This window comes from Artibeus jamaicensis, unplaced genomic scaffold, assembly GCF_021234435.1.
Source record: "Artibeus jamaicensis isolate MK-2021 breed Jamaican fruit bat unplaced genomic scaffold, CSHL_Jam_final contig_1769, whole genome shotgun sequence".
In the NCBI taxonomy this organism is placed as follows: Eukaryota; Metazoa; Chordata; class Mammalia; order Chiroptera; family Phyllostomidae; genus Artibeus; species Artibeus jamaicensis.
The window spans coordinates 211,845-221,902 of NW_026521346.1; the positions used below are offsets into that span (position 1 = coordinate 211,845).

General features: G+C 38.7%; 1 non-coding gene across 1 annotated transcript; it reads left to right on the forward strand.

Annotated features, from left to right (window-relative positions):
* Window positions 1-9,592: 9,592 nt before the first annotated feature.
* Window positions 9,593-9,722, forward strand: LOC119055538 (small nucleolar RNA SNORA11). Its single transcript, XR_005083712.2, has one exon. It is a non-coding gene; the product is annotated as a small nucleolar RNA SNORA11 (small nucleolar RNA).
* The last annotated feature ends 336 nt before the right edge of the window (window positions 9,723-10,058 follow it).

The window sequence follows — 10,058 nt, forward strand, 5'->3', positions numbered from 1 at the left end:
GCTGCTGCAAAGTGTAGGAGCTCCTTCTTTCTTTCTGCTGCATAGAATTCTATTGTGTATATGTACCATAGTTTTTGGATCCATTCATTTACTGATAGGCACCTAGGTTACTTCCAACTATTGGCTATTGTAAACTGTGCTGCTATAAACAGTGGAATGCACAGGTTCCTTTAGACTGGCGTTTCAGGGTTCCCAGGATATAATCCCAGCAGTGGAAATCCTGGGTCAAAAGGTAGATCCATTTTTAGTTTTCTGAGAAAATTCCATACTGTTTTCCATAGTGGTTGTACCAGTCTGCAATCCTACCAAAAATGGATTAGGGTCCCCTTTCCTCCACAACCTTTCCAACACTTGTTGTTTGCTGCTTTGTTTATGATGACCATTCTGACTGGTGTAAAGTGGTATCTTGTTGTGGTTTTAATTTGCATCTCTCTGATAGCTAGCGAAATTGAGTATCTCTTAATGTGTCTCTGGATCTTCTGTATGTCCTCCTTGGAGAAATGTCTGTTCAAGTCCTTTGCCCTGTTTTTAATTGTCTTAGAGTGGAGTTGTGTAAGTTCTTTGTATATTTTGGAGATTAAACCCTTGTCTGAGGTATCATTGGCACATATGTTTTCCCATATAGTTGGTTCTTTTTATTTTAATACTGTTTTCTTTAGCCATGCAAAAGCTTTTAATTTTGAGATGCCATTTGTTTATTCTTTTCTTTATGTCCCTTGCTCTAGGGGACATATCAGTAAAAATGTTGCTGCATGAACTATCTGAGATTTTCCTGCCAATGTTCTCCTCTAGTACTTTAATAGTGTCACAGCTTATATTTAAGTCTTTTATCCACCTTGAATTTATTTTTCTGTATGGTGTAAGTTAGTGCTCAAGTTTCATTTTTTTGCATGTAGCTGTCCAGTTGTCCCAACACCATTTGTTGAAGAGGCTATTTTTACTCCATTTTATGTTACTGCCCCCTTTGTCGAATATTAATTGACCATAGAGATTTGGTTTTATTTCTGGACTCCTTAGTCTGTTCCATTGGTCTATGTGCCTGTTTTTATGCCAGTACCAGGCTCTTTTGACTACAGTGGACTTGTAATACAGTTTGGTATCAGGTATTGTGATCCCTCCTACTTTGTTCTTTTTTCTCAAAATTGCTGCAGCTATTTGGGGCCATTTATGGGCCATATAAATTTTTGAAGTGTTTGTTCTATGTCTGTGAAATATGTCATTGGTACTTTAATAGGTATTGCATGGAATCTGTAAATTGCTTTGGGTAGTATGGACATTTTGATGATGTTAATTCTTCCAATCCATGAACACTGAATATATTTCCATTTGTTTGTGTCTTCCTTGATCTCTTTCTTCAGTGTTGTATAGTTTTCTGCATACAGGTCTTTTACCTCAACAAGGAGGATTCTTAATATTTCTTTAACATGTCACCCCCCCATCCCACTTATAGCATTCTTTAGATTGACAAATTTGTGAACACATTCATAACTTTCAGAAATAGTTTTTTCCTACTGGCATATACAGTTACTTTTTTCCCCCTATTCTTGGTGATAACTGCATTCCTTGAGTGTGCTCAAAAGTGATCTATCTCATTATCTAGTGCCCTTGACAACTTTAGGGAGGCTGGAGAAGAGGAAGGGAGGATGCTAAGCTCTGCATGGCTTGTTTCCAGGACCAAAGCAGTCCCTTGGCTTCCAGAAGGAGGATTCAGAGTGCTTCAAAGACACATTTTCTCATTATCTTTCTTCCTGTGCTTTTTACTGACTGAGGGAAGTAAGATCTTTTTCCTTTGTTTAAACAATCAATTTAAATTCTTTCTGAGTAGAATCGTTATGATGTAACAACATTAGAGATCTTATTGTATTTATGAGAGGTTTAGCAAAATATTTTGAGACTAAGCAGTTCCTTTCAAAACAAAAATAAAACTCAAGCTAACCAGTATTTTCAAATTAAATCTTCTAAAAGAGGGAGTGAGACACTAACCTTAGAATCTTATCCCACACCTGGTGTTATTTCAACTTCTGCCCAAATTTTTCCTAAATAAAGAAGTCTAAAGATCCCTTATCAGAGAGATATTCAGCAGCCCTAAAAAGCTGCTGAACTAGCTTAAAACATTACTACTGTCCCCCAGAGAGCCCATTGCACATGGTTGAGGATTCACAGAAACCTTCAAAGAAAATCTTTAACAAATAAAAAAACCTTTTTCTGAAATTCCTCCTGCCATAAGTACGGCAATTACAAAACCAGTCTCAATTTTTCTCTTTCTCCACCTGGACCTTTAAATCCTTATGCAGGCGAATGAAGGGAAAAGGCAAAACTGAAGGGAATGCAAGAGGCAGCTTAAAAGAAAGATTTTCCTGAGATGCTTGTAAATTGTCCTGTAACTAGTTGATGTTTTTAAAGGTGCTTAAAGAGAAAATCTTTGCTCTTTCTCCCAAGCCTAGACCTAGTTGGGGGTTGTGCGATGGGGGCGGGCTTGTGGGTGCTTTTACTTACAGTGTGCCTTGAGGCTCTTAACTGCTAGACACGTGCCTGTGAGGTTGCAGCAAATACTTGGGAGAGAGAGGAAGGCTCCTGCTTACTAAAGAAGGTACAGTTGCAAAGCAGTCGCAAGAGAGGGGAACCTAGGAAGAAAACCATTTTCCTGTGAAATCCAACACACCCTATGACCTAACCAAAAAGTATTCGGTGTCATTGGCCCTTACCTGGGCTGATGGGCGTGTATTCCAAACAAGTTGGTGTGTTGTCCAAAGAGAAGGCTTGTAGCCCTGGGTCCCTCCCTGTTCCTGGGTGCCAGCTGATATGGACCCTGGCTTGTGGGGTCTGCGACACTGCAGATGAAGCGAGAGAAATTACATGGAGTACCGAGTCCTGTGGAGGAAAAGGGACAGTGAGGCTTCTCTCTCAAGAGGAGAAAAGCCTCAGAGCACTTAGGCCACTCTCTGTAGGAGAGAGCACCTCAGCCCTTGCCTTGACAAGTTTTTATTTCTTTTCTGGGCACATTACATGAAGGTCTTCATTTACTATGCACAGGTTCGCTTTAGGTGGTTACCTTTTACCGAAAACAAAGGAGAGGATGCTGCTAATCATAGCACAGAAGAAGGATATTTGCAAATGTGAAGGGAAGAGTAGTTGAACTGGTTACACTGGTCCTTGGAAGGTTTAGCACAGATTTTAGGAAGTTACTTGCAATAAACGTTTGCTCCCTCAATTCAGGGTGAGGGAGTTTTAGCAAAAAGCAAGTCTCAAAGCAGCCTAGGTACAATGCAGGCCTGATTCCTCAAGGGAGAAACTCTCCAAAGGCATGGGTCCTGTCTGGGCCCACACCACGCAGAATGGTCTCTTATAATTCCCCCTCCCTGGTTTTACCCATCCCTCCAACCCTCTGGCAACCATCAGTTTGTTCTTTGTATCTATTAATTTGTTTCTAGTTGATGTGTTTGTTTGTTTTAGGCCCCACATATAAGTGAAATCATAGTATTTGTCTTTTTGTCTGACTTATCTCACTTAGCATAATATCCTCTAGGTCTAACCTTGTTGTACTCAAAATATTTTTAAAATTGTGTGTGTGTGTGTGTGTGTGTATGCAGAGAGAGAAAGAAACAGAGAAATCAACATTTTGTGAAACTATTTTTAAAACCTTTTGTACAAAACAAACAAGCAAGCAGAATAAAACCAAAGACACTGAAACAGAGAACAAGGGGACAGGGACCAGAGGGGACAGGGAAGGGAATTTAAGGGGGGAAAAGGGGAGGGATTTGGAGGAACAAATATGAAGGACACAGGGACAAGAACTAAGGGGGGGTGGAAATAGGAGGGAGGTGGAGAGCATAGGGCGGGGTGGGCTGGGATGGGAGAAATAGACAGAAAACTGTACTTGAAAGATAACTAAATAAAATTTTAAAAAACTTTTGTACATATTAAATTATATAAGAATATAAAGTACAAGTTTGTGGGTTCAATCCCCAGTCATGGTACTTACAAGTATTAAGCAATGTATGCATGTATAACTGGAACAATCTCTCCTCTCTCTCTCTCTTTCTCTCTCTCTCTCTCTCTCTCTCTCTCTCTGTTATCAGATAAAAAATTTAAAAATAATAAAAAGTAAAAACTAAAATTTTTAATTTTCTATTTTTGATTACATTATTGTTGTTTGGTTACAGTTGTTTGCATTTTCTCCTCCCTACTCCCTCCCCACCCACCTCCCTCTCTTGCTTCAACCCTCCCCCTTGGTTTTGTCCATGGGTCCTTTATAGTAGTTCCTAAAAACCCTTCTCCCCACTGTCCCCTCCCCCTGGTTATTGTTAGATTGTTCCTAACAATCTAACAATATTTTTGTTTGTTGGTTGGTTGGTTATATTTTGTGTTTTTTCTTTTGTTGACTATGTTCCAGGTAAGGTGAGATCATATGGTATTTGTCCCTCACCACCTGGCTTATTTCACTTAGCATAATGCTCTCCAGTTCCATCCATGCTGTTGCAAAGGGTAGAAGCTCCTTCTTTCTTTCTGCCACATAGAATTCCATTGTGTAAGTGTACCAGTTTTTTGATCCACTCATTTGCTGATGGGCACTTAGGCTGCTTCTAGCACTTGGCTATTGTCAATTGTGCTGCTATGAACATTGGGGTGTATAGGTTCTTTTGGATTGGTGTTTCAGGGCTCTTAGGGTATAATCCCAGCAGTAGAATTGCCAGGTCAAAAGGCTGCTCCATTTTTAGTTTTATGAGGAAATTCCATACTGTTTTCCACAGTGGCTGCACCAGTCTTCATTCCCACCAACAGTGCATGAGGGTTCCCTTTTCTCCACATCCTCTCCAACACTTGTTTGTTGCTTTGTTTATGATGGCCATTCTGACCAGTGCAAAGTGGTATCTCATTGTTGTTTTAATTTGCATCTCTCTTATAGCTAGTGATACTGAGCATCTTTTCATATGTCTCTGGATTCACTGTATGTCCTCCTTGGAGAAGTGTCCGTTCAAGTGTTTTGCCCATTTTTTAATTGTTTTTTTTTTGTCTTCTGGAGTGTAGTCTTGTGAGTTTTTATATATTTTGGAGATGAAACCCTTGTCTGAGGTATCACTGGCAAATATATTTTCCCATATAGTTGGTTCTCATTTCATTTTAATGCTGTTTACTTTAGTCATGCAGAAGCTTTTTAATTTGATGAGGTCCCATTTCTTTATTCTTTCTTGTATGTTCTTTGCTCTAGGGGACATATCCATGAAAATATTGCTGCATGAGATATCTGAAATTTTCCTGCATATGTTCTCCTCTAGGACTTTTATGATGTCACAACTTATATTCACTAAAGTTCACTTACCAAATCTACACATACTTGTTACCATTTCAGTCTTTGGAAAAAAGACACTGTAACATGATATAGTTATTCTTCATTCAAACAAAAATGCATTCAATACTCTTCAGTGAGAAAAATCCTAAAGTCTCATAACTTGTTGCATGCAGATACCAGCCATGGGATAATGGTTCAATCTAATTAGCAAAGATTTTGAATGAGGACAATTGGGAAAATGGACACAAAACTCATTCAGGGATGTGGTATGTGGATTTCTTGGGACTGGTCAAAAGCATGAGACTCTTAGTATTAGATGTAAATGCTCACCAGTGAGCTCTCAGTAATAAAGTGGACAATATGACCCACTCAGTGGAGGTCAGTAGGCCTTTTTTCTCAACTACCCCTGTGCTTGCTCAATAGGCACCTGTACAAAGTGATCAGGGTGGCATGAACAGAGACTACATATGGCCTCAGCAACATAGTTTTTCTTTACAAAGGCTGGTGTGACTACCCCCACTGCTGAATTCCCAACTTGAGAACACTATTCTGAATTCCTGATATGAACCAATCAATCTCAAGGGTATCAGTCTGGTAACTGGGGTTAATTAAATTGGACCAATTATATCATGGAGGAGTTAGTTGGTTTTATGGTTTTTCTAGCATAAATGAATATTATATATATGCCTGCAGTACTTCTGTCAGCACCACCATCTAGGATCTTACTGAATGCCTCAAAGTTGTAAATTTTTATGTAACATCACTTCTCATCAAGGGACTCATTTTAAAACTAAGTAAGTGTGGTGATTGGCTTATACACACTGAATTCACTGGTTTTATCATGCACTCCATCTCTCAGGAAAAAAGTTGCCCGTATACAATGAAACATGATGGTATTAAAGATAGTTAAACCACCAATTGAGAAACAACACCTGTGTGTTAGAGGAGCTGTCCTACAATACATATGTTTTCAACTAGCCACCAATATATATGATGCTGTATAGTCAACAACCAGAATTCCTAGGTCTACGTACAGAAAGATGGAAGTTGTTCCTAAGGATCTATTCAGAAAATGTTTGTTTCTAGTCCTTGCAACTTTAGGCTTTACTGGTTTAGAATGTATAGTACCCAAAGAAGGCATGTTTCTACTGGGTTACTCAATAATGGTTCTATTGATTTGGAAGTTGAAGTGGCCACCTGGTCATTTTGAAATCTCCATGCCAATTGACATATGGGTAAAAGTAGGGGCTTTTGTACTGGCAAAGGCGATTGATTTCAATTTTCAAGGGAAGTCGGGTTGCTGCCAGATAATGGAGGCAGAAAGGAATGTGACTGGAGACCAAGACATCTTCTAGGGTGTCTTATCACATCCCAAAGTGGTAAAAATTACTAGGTAACTATAGCAACCCCACTCAAGTAAGGCTACCAATTACTCAGACTCCACATAAATAAATGTTTGAATCATTCCTCTTGATAAAGAGCCTATCTAACTGAGATGCTGACTGGATGAAAGAAAATGTGACATAAAGAGTGAGGAAAGAAAATTTATATTAACTTTGTTTTAGAAATGAAGAATGCAGTAGATACCCGTATTTTATTCTTTGCAACAATATATATATATTTATATATATTTTAATGTGCCCCTTTTATTTTCTCTCTTTTACTTACTATCTTTATATGGTGAGTTGGTAGCAGTTCAAATTTTTAATTATCCACCTATTCCAGAATATTGATACAGCATTTGTATTGAACCAGAGGAACAATGGATGCCGTCTGAAGACCCTGAACTTGGAACTGGATGCTCTGATTCTTAAAACTTTAGGTCTCTCTTTCAGAATGAGTGAATACATTTTTGATTGAATAAAGAATAATTGTGCTCTGGCTGGTTTGGCTAAGTGACAGCCTGTGAACCAAAAGGTCACTAGTTCAATTCCCAGTCAGGGCACATGCCTGGGTTGTGTGGTCCAGGTCCCCAGTGGGTCCCCAGTGGGGGGCACATGAGAGGTAACCACACATTGATCTTTCCCTCACTTTCTCCCTCCCCTTCCCTCTCTCTAAAAATAAATAAATAAAATATTAAAAAATAATTGCATGTTGTAATTTTTCCAAAGTATGGAAAGGCCAAAATATGTATAGAAGTTGGACGAATACACTGTAGTGAATATCTGTCTTTTTGGTATGCATTCATGTTTCCCAATGGCACTCAATTTCCTTTTAGAAAATACAGTTGCCGCATTTTTGTATCAGACAAAATTGTGGTATACAGAATTCTAGGATGGCCCATGAGGCCCCACCCCTGGTATACACAGACCTCCTCACAAATATTAAATAAAATTCTAATCCACATGCTTTTCCTCCTTTATTGAAATGGAGTAAGCCAGATTCTTCTTCTTGTCCTGTCCTGGTATTGTCAAAGGGCAGGCATGCAAATTACTCTTACTTAATCACTTGCTCTACTACTGTGAAGTGATTTTCCACATGTAATTAAGGTCCCAAATTAGTTGAACTTAAAATAGGAAGATCATCCTGGTTAATCTAATTAGGTGAGACCATAGGAGGGAACTGCATTCTTCCTGGCAAGAGTTATTTGAAGAGTGAGAGGGATTGTATGCATAGAAATTCTCAATTTCTGGATTTAAAGATGAAGAGAGCTATATGGAACAAAAATATGAGTGGCCTCTATGATCTAAGGCCTTCAGCTTATAACTAGCAAAGAAATGATCACCAGAGATGTACAGCTTCAAAGAAAGGAATTCTATAAACAATCTGAATGATCTTGGAAGTGTATTCTTCCCCAGAGGCTCCAGAAAGGAATGTGACCCTGCAGACACCTTCATTTTGGACTTGCCCAAACAGAAAACCCAGTCAAACCACGCCTGGACTTCTAGCCCACAATTACTGGGATAATAAATTGGTGTTGTCTTAACCATTCAAGTTTTGGTCATTTGTTGTACATTATTATAAAACTAATACATAGTCTTTGTGGGATGACACATCCAGATGCTTTTCTCCCCTTATTCAAATGGAGTAAGCCAGATTCTTGTTCTGGTATTGCCAAAGGGCAGGAATGCAACCTACTCTCACTCAGCCACTTGCTCTTTCCCCAAACATCGAAACTTAAGTGACTGACACAGGGTAAAAAAAAAAAATCGTTTCTGTGATTTTATCCCCAGCACAGTGTCCTGATCAGATTCTTTCTGTCTTTGTGCTTTCCATGCTGTTTTCAAGTTACTTTCTCCAACCTTCCTGCAGTTCCTTGAGTCTCTGACATCTATCTGAGAAGATCCATTTACATACAAATCAACATCAAAAAACTAAAACAATACAATTTAAAAACGGGCAGAGGACCTAAATAGACACTTCTCCAAAGAGCACATACAGATGGTCAATGGACATGAAAAGATGCTCAGTTTCAATAATTATGAGAGAGGTGCAAATTAAAAGCACAATGAGATACCATCTCACACCTATCAGAAAGGCCATGATCAATAAATCAATAAACAACTGCTGGCAAGAATGTAGAGAGAGGGGGACCCTAATGTAGTGTTGTTGGGAATGCAGACTGGTGCAGCCACTGTGGAAAACAGTATGGAATTTCCTCAGAAAACTAAAAATGGAACTGTCTTCTGAGCCAGCAATTCCACATCTGGATGTATATTTAAAGAAACCCAGAACACTAATTCAAAAGAATACATGAACCCCCTATATTTATTGCAATATTATTTACAAAAGCTGAGATATGGTAGCAACCCAAGAGCAAATCAATAAATGAGTGGATAAAAAAGTGGTGGTACATATATACAACAGAATATTACTCAGCCATAGAAAAGAAATGAAATCTTAATATTTGCAACAGTGTGGATGGACCTAGAGGATATTATGCTAAGTGAAATAAGTCAGTTAGAGAAAGACAAATACCATATGATTTCACTTACATGTGGAATCTAAGGAACAATATAAATGAACAAACAAAACAGAAATAAACTCATAGATACAGAGAACAGACTGATGGTAGCCACAGAGAGGAGGAGGGTTTGGGGAACTGGGTGAAAACAATGAATGGATTGAGAAGCGCAGATTGGTAATTACAAAACAGTTATGAGGATGTAAAGTACAGCATAGGTCATTTAGTCGATAATCCTGTATTAACTATGTATGGTGCTAGGTGGGTACTGGAAATATTGGGGGGAACACTTTGTAAAATATATAACTATCTAACCTCTATTCTGTATACCTAAACTAAAACAAAAGAATACTGCATGTAAACTGTAACTGAAAAGTAAAATTTAAAAGAAGATGGCAAGGGTGTGCTCAGAGCAGGGGGCCTGAAGGAATGGCTCCTCAGTTTACAATACACCCAACAGGAGCTCGGGGTCTCTGTGTGGAGGGGCACAGAACTTGTGCCCTTCCTGTGAGCAGACACCCTACATGTGAAAAAAAAGAAGATGGCAGAGGGTAAAGTAAAAAACAAGTAAAAACAAAAATCCGTTTATTCATATTGGGAAAAAACTTTCTATTATTTATAACCAGTGATGTGCTGAGGCCAGCTGGCATCTGTGTGCACTTCGTCTCACCTTTGCATTCAGTAAATTTGGTAACGTGAAACTGGCCATGGTGGAATTACTTTCTCCATGAAAAGTGGCAAAGACTACCAATCGGGAATTTTTTGTTTTGTCTTCTTTTGTTTTGTGAACCAGTTGTTAACTATTTGCCAGCAACTCATAGCTTACAATCCAAATCTTAAGTGATGTAATATGTGAATCTATAA